This window comes from Cyprinodon tularosa, unplaced genomic scaffold, assembly GCF_016077235.1.
Source record: "Cyprinodon tularosa strain WSP-4 unplaced genomic scaffold, ASM1607723v1 ctg153, whole genome shotgun sequence".
Classification (NCBI taxonomy): Eukaryota; Metazoa; Chordata; class Actinopteri; order Cyprinodontiformes; family Cyprinodontidae; genus Cyprinodon; species Cyprinodon tularosa.
In genome coordinates this window covers 523053-536245 of record NW_024038364.1, presented here as the reverse complement: position 1 = coordinate 536245, position 13193 = coordinate 523053, and the positions used below count along the sequence as shown (strand labels likewise).

The following is a 13193-nucleotide window of genomic DNA, read 5'->3' as shown; positions in this document are numbered from 1 at the left end:
TGATATTACCTGGGTAGAATACCATAATATATCTTTCTATTGCAATTTGTGTCCATATTGTATCGTGACCCAAGTATTGCGATGCGTATCGCATCACAACAATATTCACCCCTATTTAATACTGAATATAGATCGAAACTAACTAGCGCCTGGATTTAAACGTGTTGATTTTAATTCATTAATTAGAAACATTTTAACACGTTAAAAGCGTTAACTAAGCTAATTGGATATTCTCACACAGATACTTCAGTAAAATCCCAAGCAGGAACCTTTGTATTCACTGTTTCTTGTACACCCATAATTCTGAGTATCACAGGTGCATGATCACTGAGGATATTCAAGCTTAAAAATCATTGCTCAGTTCAAATACCTCAAATCTTTATGGAGCTCTAAGCTACAGCGGAAGTGCCTCTGAGGTCGCCATAATAAATACTATCTGAATGCTGGCGGGTAGAAAGGAGGTTGGACCAGGAACACGGATTATTTCCGTTAGTAACTGGCTTAACCAGGAACACTAGCCTCAGTGGGAAATGTTGCACTAGAGGCTGAACATGGAATAGCAATTGTTGAGCAATTCTTTATGCACAGCTGAACTCTCTCAGTGTGTCGGTATTTAAAATAAAACTTTATCTTCTGTTTACAGCAAATGTAAAAGTTTTCACTTTGTTTTTTTTTTACGCATTGATGTTATCTTTTGTTTGCTGTTAATATTTATATCATATTCATCTTAATTTAGTCCCCTATCCTCTAGTTTCCCCCCCTGGTCAATCTTCATTTTTGAAGTAATTTTTATTATTCCCCTTTAGTTTCATTTAAGTTCTTTTCTAGTTTTAGTTAAACCCTGTTTACGCTTTCTTACCTTGTTCCTTTCCCTTTGCTATTTTGTCCACACCTGCTCCCAATTAGCTGATTACTCACTAATTGTTCCGTCTCCCATATATACTCCTCTGCAGTTAGATATATTTATCATATTTAGTGGAAGGAAATGTGCAATAATTAATGTTCATGTACTGTTAACACTTATAGATAAAAAAAGTTGTGCATAACATATCAAAGGTTTCTAAATAACAGTAAATTATTCTTACTTCTAACCAATCTGATGCTTGAATAACCTTTATAATCGATAAAAGACAAAAAATGTGTGTTGCTGTGGTCATATGAATATTTATCTAATAATTGGGAAGCAGAAAGGTTTTTTTTTATTGAAAATTTGGTTTACTTTGTCGATATGATGTTTGATTAAAATGTGATTAATTGAAATGTATGAATAACAGACCCTGTAATTTACTCGACTGAAAATATTACCATAAAATACAAAGACCTGTGTATTTTTTTCAACATTTTCGTTCACCCTTTTTTATATGACGTATCTTTGAACATAAACAAATTGTTTTGTAAATTACTTATTTTATCATTGACGAATAATAATAATTAAAAAACTCATACATTTTTGCATGTTAATTTAAAAGGTTGTGGATTAAAATTATGATAAATGTTTAAATATTGAAGATAATTGTTAGGTATAAAATAGTGAGGACAAACAGTAAATAATGTAAATATTTAACCCTAAAACATTGTTTTAAGCAGTTAATTAAAAGCCAAATGTTTATTCCTGCCATTAAAGACGGACCTGGGATGAAAGCCTTAAACTTTTATTTAATGTTCATCATTTATCTCTGTATGGTTATTTCCTCTGAGATTAAGCATCTCATTAACAAAGCTATCCTGGCCAAGACTGGCAGCAATTAACAGAGCCTGAACTTAAGATAAAAACTTAACACTTGAACTCATCCTTCAGAGACTTGAGCCCAGACTTTGATCAGGGGAAAAATGTCGTATAAAGACGGGGTTTCTAAACTTCATATCAGAGCCAAAACAAAAAAGACACCAATAGACATTTTTACAAATAATGTTACATTGCATTGATAGTTGGTGTCAAATATTAAAAAGTAGCTTAAGTTTGTCCATGTGTGGAAACATTTTAGTTAAGTTTGAAGCTGAACTTTATTTGACAATATGCCAACATAAAAATTTTATAGTTAAAATGAAGTTAAAAAGGATGTGACAGGACAAATGAAAGCGTCTCAGGCATCCATTGTTTGCAATTAACTACACAGGTGTTGGTTACATGTCTGCATGAGACTTCTAGGAGTTTTCAACTTTTAAGAGCTAGATTCTAATTAGGTCAGACCTTGGAACAGATCCCTTAAAAACAGAGTACAGGTCTGAACTGCTGCTGTCACATTACTGGGAAGAACAGGGTTGGATTGGCTTCTTATCTGCTGTTACATGAATTCTGAAGAATTGCATTGTTAAACAAATAACGGAGGAAACTATGGCTTTCCCTTCCATAATTAGCTTCAGCACCTCATGCTCTGAAGTCTCACACAGCCTGTACACACTAATATTTCTCTGCAGTCTACCAAATGATGGGATTTGCTTAGTTTGAACAAGCTGCTCTGGCTTTTTCACTTAGTTTATGTTAAATGAATATTAATGAGGCTTGGCTAGAGTAAGTAAAGTAAATAAAAAACTACATTTTTTTGTATTAACATAAAATTTTAAATGAAAATGAACAACAGGATCAAATTGCTTGAATATAGAGCAAAGAAATTGCATTAATTATTAGTATTGCGTGAATAATATAACCTTTTACACTTTACAGATTGAAAATGAGACAAATTTAGATAAAACTAAACCAGAATGGTTTTATATATACTTCATCAATAGATATAGACGTCCAGCCATAGAATAATACCAATAAGAGAAAGTAACAACACAGAAATATGTTGACTGAGATTTGTATTTGCTGTAAACGCAGGAAACGTGTAGAGGACCTCTTTTAACCAGCTGAGCAGCAGTGCCCAGGAACAGATCAGAAAGCGCAGCAATCCAAAGGAAACATGGTAAGGAGAACAGCTTTTTGTTTTACTCAAAACTGGATTTATCGCAGATGTTGATTAGATAAGTTTCAGGTGAGAATCCATGCACTAGAACATAAACATTGAAGAAAATCTATATATATTTTTTACCATACAGAGAAGCGCCTATGAATATATGTATATATATATGTATGTATAGATGTGTATATATAGATATCCATGTATATGTGTGTGTGTATATTATATATATATATATATATATATATATATATATATGTATGTCTATGTATATATATATATGTATGTCTATGTATATATATATATATATATGTATGTCTATGTATATATATATATGTATGTCTATGTATATATATATATATATATATGTGTACATATATCTATCTATATATATATGTATATATATATATATATTCATTCAACTATATTTTATCCACTTTTTATCTTCTAACTCTGCTTTTCTTTTCTTTTTTTTGTAGTAATTTTTTTAAGCGCACTGATTTCTTTTTTTTTTTATAATTTCTTTTTATCGCCAGGAAATCCAAAGCACTTCAATTAATTTTCTTTCGATTTAAAAGAACTAAACTGACATTTAATAGCATTTCTGAGCCAAATCAAGCTCTTTTCAACCAAAAAAATGCCTTGCTTGTGGCCAAATTAAAAATTAAATGGACGGTGGCCTTTTTTTTTTTTTTTGACTGAAAAATACATTAAATTAATCTTTAATAACTTGTGGTATTCACTGAAAGATTAAGAGCTTTCACCAGCTATTTTAGTCAGACACAAAAAAACGCTTTATGCTTCAAAGGTTCCTTTTTGTAAGGGAGGCATGAACTCTTGGAAAGCTCTTCTTACCTTGGCTGCAGCTTATCTTTAGAAAAACCATGTGGTTTTAGATAAAGCATCTGTAATCTGCCCACATCAGGCATACTGATATTTGTCCACCCTTTAAATGCACTAATGCTTGCCAGTAGCCTTGTTGATGGCATAAAGCACTGAGAAAACAATGCATGTTGACGCTTTGGGATTCATTCGTTACGGCTGGTTCATTAGACCAGGCACAGGTTTTACTGCAGTTGCCCCTCAGCATGACTGCAAACTTCAGGAAAAAGTCAGAGGTGTTATTTTCTCAAAGAACTCATAGCAAAAGATATTCAAAAGTTCATCTGGTTTGGTCAAAGCTTTCTAAAACTGGAATATCATCACCTGTTTTTGTCCTTCACTTGGAAAGTTTATCTGCACTGAGCACCTGTTGTAAAACACAAATGTTTTGCCATCATATGGTACAGAACTTTACTAAAAAAAACAAGTGTATCTGTATTTTTTAAAGAAGGTTTCGTTAGGTCAGAGAAGATGAAAGAAAAAATATTGATATTGGGGTAAATTTTGGTTGGTGAAATAAGCCTCTTCACCAAAATGTAACTAAAAATAAGGAAAAATGTGAAAAACTTTTACAAGAGGACATCTTCAGAATTGTTCCTCTTAATGTTTTCTTTTTTACGTCTATCAGTTGCGTATAAAATCCACTTAAACAGGCAACATTTGTAATACAACAAATAAGCACTAAACCTGACATGGCTGTTTGTTTAAAAGTGAAATATTGTTTAAAATCTCTTTACAGATATTTTAAAATCATCAAGTCTACAGCAGAAAAAAACACTTAATAAGTAAAAAAAAAAACTCTTAACTTTCTGATTGTTAAGACTGATGAGAGGTTTATAAAAAAAAATAAAAATAAAAAATGAATAAAAATTCCTTACATGTAGTACGGTCTCTAATGCCAGGCCCGCAGCATCATTGATCCTTCACTTTACTTAAAGGAGGCATGTTTGTATTCCCTAAAGGGTCCTGAGACATCAAGTGGGGGGTTCTTTTTTTTGTTTTTTTTTTGTATGTGACCCTTAAAGCATAAGGTGGGTCAAGATATATCATGAAATAAATAAATTTAACATAAAATAATTAAATATTTATTTATTTTTGATTCAAATATAAAATATACATCTAAATTTCAAAATATACTCTAAAATAACTGTCGTTTTAAAAAATTAAAATACTGAGTATTAAGTAAACAATTACATTTCATTTTAAAAATGCCTGCTTTATTAATATAATTATCTCATTTTATATTTATAAAATAAAAATAGAGTAAAGCTATGATTTTAAGGGGTTTTTGGGTCACAGGTTGAAAAGTCCGGGAATCCCAGTAGAGCTGAGCTAACTCCAGGCCTTTATGCTTTCAATGGAAGGTCAAATAATCTAATGATTTATTTTCCCTTTTTCTAACATTTCTCTGGTCTTAAATCTTCATCCAGTCTAGTGACTCTAAGAAGGTTTAGCTTGTTGATCATTTTGATATATGTTAAAGATGTATATATTCTCAACAGATTGATAGACATGTCAAAAAATGTTTAAAATAACATGTCGTCCTTTAAAGATATTTAAACCTTAAATCTAATTATTTTCCCTTGCTTTGAATATGAAATTCTCCCACTTCAAGTAAAGCAAGTAATCCTATTTTAAAGCTTTTTAGGTACCTCACCAGGATCCTAACAACCTTCTCTGCCTCAGCAGGATTCAGACACTTTTTATTAAGTTTATGGTCAGTCTGTGGGTCACATACTGTTTTTATTATCCTGCAGAATTACTCAGTTATCCCTGATCCTAAAGCTTTACTGCTGTTTACATGGGCAGGTTTTTTTTAAACATATTTTTCTGTTATGGATGATATCTTCACTGAGGAGAAGCTGTTTTTATTTTTTACCTCTTAAGAGTAGCTGAACAGGCTTTCTAAGCATCTCGACCCTCATGCTTCAGCTGTGTGCAGAATCACTTATTACTCTGACATACGTGTTTTTGACAGTGGGAAGCAGCTGGAGAACCTGGTGTAAATCCATTCCTGCACAGATAGTCCACACAGAGCAGCCTGGGATTTCAGCTGAACCCATCTCTGGTGTCTTTTTCTAAATACACTGAAATCTTTCCCTTTTTTACCAAACTCAGACTAAATTCCTCCCCTTTTCTTCTTTCTCCCTCTGTGCTATCTCATTGATTGAAGCAAATCAAATTTTGATTTGACTTTCAGCGCTAAAATTGTATAAACATGGCTTTTTTTTTTCTCAGCGATGCTACTGCTTTGCTGCATCTCGTTGCATCATACAAATTCACTGTTTTTTTCTCTCGGTATTATGAGCTCAAAGTCACTCTGATGTTTGAACTCTTCGCTTTTAGTTCATGTTAGGGAGGATGTATGTCTTGATTCTGTTCTTCCCCTTATCAGAGATTTAGAGGCATTTTTAATATTTTTAGAGTGACCTTAATATCTCTTTAAATGTTCATGTTAAAGTGAAATGAAATCAGAGTGCCTGCCCCAAATATTAAAATAATTTGTTTCAAGGCAGCTCTTCATTTTTGCCTAACCCTGCCTGGGTTCGATGTGACCTTTCCACAGACACTGTAATTAATTGTACCGCTCACACAGATGGGTGGAAGGTGTCGGCAAACTTTTATTGCATTCAGGTGCAAAACGGGCGTCTTTATCGGAGTTTTCCACTGAACTCGGACACCTTTTGTCAAAAATGGTTGTCAAACCTGTTGCCAATGGCCTTTTTATTTTGGAGGGATAAAAAAAAATGTGTGGAAAAAGAAAAGTTTTACTTTAAGAAATCAACACAGAGTAACCTTGATTACGGTTTTTAAAAATACCTTGTTGCTTTTCCCTGAACCCATCCTCAGCTCAACATTTGGATTTATTTCTAAATCGTAAGTTTGGTAATCAGGATAGAATTTTGTTTAAAGAAATATTTGTATTATTATGTTAACAGGATTCTCATGTGGGATTTAAAAGCACCGATCTGATGGCATAATCAGCCATTCTGTTGCTCAGCATGTAAAGACATTTAGAGTGTTATTTCCTAGATGTTTATTATTTTTCCTTAATTTTAAATCTCTTTTTGGCAGAGCTATGTTTTTATTATAATGCTGATTCCTCATAGGTCTCAGTTATTCAGCAATCTTTTTTTTTCTTCTTGTTATTGTCACTTGTTTTTGTGGCAAAAAAGTAAAAATATAGATAGCAAAGATGATCAATATGTCAGACAGAATAGATCAAATATCCTTTGGAAACTCTATAGAGTGAAGTTGAGCCTCGTTGGCTCATATAACAGAAGCATTAAATGCTTCATTTAAGTTTGTTAAGTTTTTTAAGTAACTGCAGGTTTTTATCCTTTTTTACCTTATTTATTTTATGTCTTTTTTCTGTTGCATTCTCACAGAAACACATTTTATATGTAAAATCTATTGACTATATGATCTGGTTGAATTGTAAAGTGCCTTGAGATGACATGTGTTGTGAATTAGCACTATATAAATAAACTGAATTGAATCTATTCCTAACCGTAGTTAGAAAAGAGTAGCTCCCACCTTGCTTTGTGGTCACCATGCAGACGCCTTGTTCATTTTATCTGGACTTAGAAAGAACAGCAGGAGGCTGATTGGCATTAGCGTCCTCCGGATTAATTCTCATTTACACAATGGACTTGTAATTGATGTTTACTGACCAGGTTGGGCTGGCACAAAGGAAAGCAAAAGACTGAAATAAAATATAAAAACTATATTAAAAGTTTAAATATTTTGCGATTTAGAAGAAGCCAATCTCTTGAGCCTGGTGTTCCTCACACTGTGCTAATTACAGATACTTTGGACCCACTGGCATCAATTTGCACAGGTGTAATTAAAGCAAATGCTTATATATTTTCTCTAATTTAGCTAAATTCAGGGTTTCTAATCTTACCGCACATAGAGTGTGTGGATAGAAAAGTATTTGCATTACAAGTTTACTGGTTGGATTAGAGGTTGCGCTAAATGTTTACCTTATTTCACCACTTTTCAGCCTTCTGATGGGACACTGATTTATTCTGAAGCCCAAATGATAGAAATTAGCGATGGCAGGAGATTATGTGGCATTTAGAATAAAACTTTTTGCAGTTAGCATGATTTTGTCTGGCAGAGTTAGCTTAAAGGAAGCAGATAATGTTTTGTTTTATCATTTTTTGTGCCTGGTATGAAAAAAGGTAAAAGGTCAAAGTCTTATTTTAAGGACTTTGATAAAATATTTTAAGCATATTTCGACATACATAGCATATTTTAGATACATTTTGACATAAAAAAGTTCAGTAAAATGTAATACAATAGTAATATTTTGTGAGGATAAAATTTTGACACCCCTACAGTTATTTATTTATTCCAAATGGCTAAAATCCCTCACACATATCAGATGCACATGATGGGGAAAAACATTATTGAGCATCTTAAATGCATTTTTTCCAGTTTAAACCTCAGACATTCAGGTCGATTTGCTCCTTGCTATTGAAGTGACACCTTCATAAGATCAAAAGAGCTGTTGGGGCCTTTGGGGGACAAGATTTAAGAATCCTAAAAGGCTTGTTGGGGATTTACAGAAAGTCTCCAAATCAGTTATTACACAATATAAAAAAAAAACAATCTGCATCCACATAAAAGCCCAGAGCTGAACAACAAGGAAAGTTCATACAGTCTCTAAAAACCCTGGATTGTCATCAGGAGACCCACAGCAGGCTGAACTTCTCTTTCTCAAAGTGTACATACCTGTTTAGATTGGAAGGAAACATTTTTTTCTTAAAGAAAAAAGAAGTCCACAGCAAAGTTTGGCATGAAGGACTTTAACAGAGAGCAGAAGTTATAGACCATCGTGTTTTGGACAGATTAGGGGGACAGAATTGTACGTACAACTGAAGGAACCTCATTGGAACTGTGAGACACAAGGGTGGAAGTATGATGGTTTGGGGATCTTTTGCAGGAGCAGGACCTAACCAGCTCACCATAATAGAACCAATCATTAATTTACCTTATACTGCATGAAAGGGTGTTTAACAAATAAATAAGACTACCTGTTATAAAGCGCCTCACCTCTGCTACAGGAGAAAAAATATTCCTGTAAATCAGGCAGAGAGGTGCAGAGAAATAAGAAATGGAAAGTCCCAGAATGACCCCGATCTCAATTCAATTCAGTTTCAATTCAGTTTATTTATATAGCGTCAGATTCACAACACATTTCATCTCAAGGCACTTTACAGTTCAACCAGATCATACAGTCAAATTGATACAAAGTTTTCTATCTAAGGAAAACCAGTTGATTGCATTGACTCATTGACTCAAATACAATCCCCCACACTAAGCATGCTTGTAGCGACAGTGGAGAGGAAAAACTCCCTTTTAACAGGAAGAAACCTCCAGCAGAACCAGGCTCAGTGTGAGCGGCCATCTGCCGAGGCCGACTGGGGTTCAAGGAGACAGAAGCAGAGACAGAGACAGAGAAGCAGATCGCGAACTTGTTGAGGTGCTGTGGGATGTTTGGAGCGGCCTACCTACAGTAGTAGCCAATCAAAATTTCCCCACTTTCCTTGTTGGGCCCTTGGTTGGTCCTTGGCTGGTCCCCTACAATTCAAAAACATCAATAATTGTTCTAAATTATTCTTTCTGTCATGATTAGTGGACATTAGGATCTAAAGAGTAGCTTGAGGTTGGACGGGATTCTGCTGGGAGTTGGAGGGAATTGGGCTGCCATTCGGCTTTCGTTTGACGGAGAAGGAACATTTTGAATGTCTGCTACTGTTGAGTGAACAAACAAAGCAAAAATGACACCTCCAGCATCTGAAAAGGAGAAACTAGGCAATGGCCACAAGAAGCATCATGATTAGGCGGTTAGTGATTAACAGGTAAGCCTAGGTTCACTGTAGGGGAAGGTTTGGATTTATTAAACTTTTTTCTCAACGATTAAAAATCAGAGGTTGTTAAGTAAAGATCTGCTGAAGAAGACGGGTAAAATTTCTCGATCAGAGCATAAAACTCTTGACATGTTGTATTTATGGGAGAGATTCACCTTTTTTCCTAAATATTTTAGCTTTTCCTCTTGGAAGCCCTCCTGACTTTTCCAGCCATCTTGTCTGGATTGTGTGCCTAAGTTTGTGCAGCGTATAAGTCAACCGCCATCTTGTTTAGAACCAGCGTGTGTGTTTGGCGTCGGCCGGGATGTGAGCCCCGTCCGAGGAGCCGCCGCTGTAAAGCTGCTCGCCCTATCGCAGCCAATGTCAACAGCAGAGCGCATAACTTCCCATGAGCCTTTTCCCCTAGAAGGTAACGGGAAGGCTGCTCAGCTCGCCGGGCTCCATAGGACAGAGCGTGTGTTTTTACGCTCATTTGTCAGCGTCTCTGTGGGGAGTGTGTGTGTTTCAGCGCCCATGGGTGTGTGTTTTAGTTTATTATTTGTGTCCCTGTGTGTGTGTTTGTATGCGGATGAGGACATTTTTGGCTGGTGAGGTTATTTTCTCTGCGGACTCTCTGGGAACGTGTTGTAAAGGGCAGTTTGAAGACTTAAAACATGCTTCTCGTTTTCATTTCTACCCTGCAGAGCCTCCATACAGTCAGAAACGTGTGTGTGTTTACATGCTCGCTGCTGTCTTGCTGATTTGTTCTCATTGGCAGCGTTTCTTCACGCTGCCTTTCTGTGTGTGTGTGTCGGGTCGGATGCATGTGCCTCACAGCGTGAAGTCTCACACAGCAGCATGGTGGAGGTAGGCTCCCCAGTCCAGGTCCAGCTTGTGCATACAGCAGCAGCTCATACCAGTGCAGGTAGTGCATGTGTGTGTCAGTGTGTTTTAGCAGAGAGCAGTAGAGCAGAGTGGCGGGTCTAATGCGATTACGTCCCTTGTCTCCGTGCAGAACTGATAAGGTATTAGAGGGCGGGCCGTGATGAGATTTAAATTAATTCAGCCTCCGTTCAAATTCACCATGAGATGAGCTGCTCCATTATTTTGGCCTTCCAGCCCAACGCCCGCCCCCCTCCTCCTTTCATCCCTTCATCCTTTCTGTCTCTCCTGTTGTCTCCTGTCATCCTCTCCTTTCTTTTGCTGCTCTTATGCTTCAGCTCGTGACAAACCTACTTCCTTTCCTTCTTCAACCAAATCCTCTTTTTTTTTCCTCCCCTAATTCTCTCCAGTCACTTTCATTTAGGAAATCCTTTTTTTTGGGAGATTATTATTCATTTGTCACTTATCCCTCCCTTTTCCTTGTTCTGTCATGACATATTTTGTTTCCTTAATTGTCTAAACATTTCCCACCTCCTTTCTCCGGTCTTGTCTGACCACTCCCTTCACATCCCTTGTTTCTGCCATCCCTTCTTTTCATCACTTCCTTTCTCTAGATCATTATAGTTCCAAACTATATCTTGGGAAACTTTATGACGCAGTCCAACTAAATTAAAAGAAATCTGATTAATCTAATACAATCCAGTCCTACAGACAGAACCAGATCCAGAACAGTCCCCTTTAATTCAAATATTGCTTTAATAAAGTCTGTTTCAATTGTTCATTTAAATGGTAAAAAGTTCAAACTCTGCTGAAATTCAGTCAGTTACATCCGGTCATTGACTTATACTGAAGCATGTGGGGACAGTAGAAAGCAATGTCTCATTTTTAACAATGAAAAATGGTTTCCACCTGGAACAAGCTCAGCCTTAGTGGCCATTTTCCTTGACCAGACAACTGCCATTTATATTAAACCCCTTAGATCAGGCATCCACAAAGTCGGGCCAAGAGGGCAACTGTCCTGCAGGTTTTAGAGGTTTTTATGCTTTAGCACAGCGGATTCTGATTGTTGCAGTTCAGCAAAAGCCTGTTAATTAACTATCAATGTAAGTCAGCTGTGCTGGAGCAGAGAAACTCTAAAACCTGCAGGACAGCGGCCCTCGAGGCCCGACTTTGGGGATGCCTACCTTAAATGTTTTACTAAAGAGAGACAATAAAGTTCAGGGGCGACAGTGGCGTTGGATGTAGGAGTTTGCCCTGAAATCGAAGGGTTGACGGTTCAAGCCCCGACTCCGACTTTCAGTGTCGTTGTGTCCTTGGGCAAGACACTTCACCTGCATTGTCTACTGATGGTGGTCAGAGGGCCCGATGGCGCCAGTGTACGGCAGCCCCACTTCTGTCAGTGAGGCCCAGGGCAGCTGTGGCTACAATGTAGCTTGCCACTATCAGTCTGTGAGTGTGTGTGTGAATAGGTGAATGAATGTAGTGTAAAGTGCTTTGATCAAGTCTCCTAACTTGAATAAAGGCGCTATATAAGTACATGGGCCACTGGGGCCACCCCACCCTCTGACCACCATCACTAGGCAATGCAGGTGAAGTATCTTACCCAAGACACAACGAGCCAGGACTTGAACGGACGACCCTCTGATTGCAGGTCAACTCCTGCACCCTACGCCACTGTATAAACCAGCATAAACCCCTCTGTTTCTAAGTTGTTATAGCTTCGCTTTATTTTCTGCTGTCAGAAATGCTAGGTACCACCCTTAAACCTGTGGTTATAGAACAATGCTTGGAAAATACAAGTAAACCAGATCTTTGTGTTTACAGAGAATACATGCCCTGCCTGTTTGATTGTCATCAGAACTCCCCCTACTGCATTTTTGTCCAAGTAAAGACAGGTTACATGTTTTCTGGGCTTCCTAATAGGAGAGAAGCAATATTCTAGGCTAGAAATAAAACTTTCAGACAGGAAGTATGTAATTTCTTTGCAATATTCTCTTAATCGAAATATGTTCTTTGGTTTCAGATCATTATTATCTTTTCTCAATTCACTCTTGCTTTTAACTGCCTCGTGACTCACCCCACCCTGGGTTCTTCACTCTTTAGTTTTCCAAATTTTCATTCGTCTTTTTAAGGAAACTGCATGATCAATCCTGTCTTTTATTGAACTTAATCCTCTTTTACTTTAGTCTTCACTGCTCCTCTCTCTCCTTTTAGTGCCCAGCTGCCTCCAGAAGCAACAAGTTGTTTTGTCGCCATCATTTCTGATCTCACCGCAGGTTCCAGTGAGACATAATCATCTCTACCAAAAAACCCAACAACTAAAAAGCATTTGTTGTTTCTTTGGACACGACTTTGTCATTTTCTTGTTAGTTTGGCTGATTAAACAGTGGAAATTACAATTAAGCTGTTGTGGTGCTTAACCCTAACTAGAAGATCAATTTGAAAAGAACAAAACAGCCTCGACTCCACAAATAATAGTCCAGCCCGACGCTGTAACCTCAGCCCCTTGGGTTAAAACGTGTGCTTAAGCTTTAGCAAAAAAAAAAAGGAAGAAAAAAAAATCCCCTTAATTCTGAATGCAGCGAAAGCAAATCTTTGTAACCTCAGGCTCCTGTGCTTAATTACTAGTAAAATATGTTTGAATATGAAAAAGCTCCATAAGGTCTCTGTT

The 13193-nt window shown here is 36.5% G+C and overlaps 1 long non-coding RNA gene across 1 annotated transcript in view; it reads left to right on the top strand.

Moving 5' to 3' along the window:
* The window catches only part of LOC119779904, a 121771-nt gene extending 118851 nt beyond the window's left edge, over positions 1-2920 (top strand). The window contains exon 3 of the long non-coding RNA XR_005280308.1: positions 2822-2920. This is a non-coding gene — a long non-coding RNA (uncharacterized LOC119779904). The remainder of the gene's footprint in view (positions 1-2821) is intronic.
* Positions 2921-13193: the final 10273 nt, after the last annotated feature.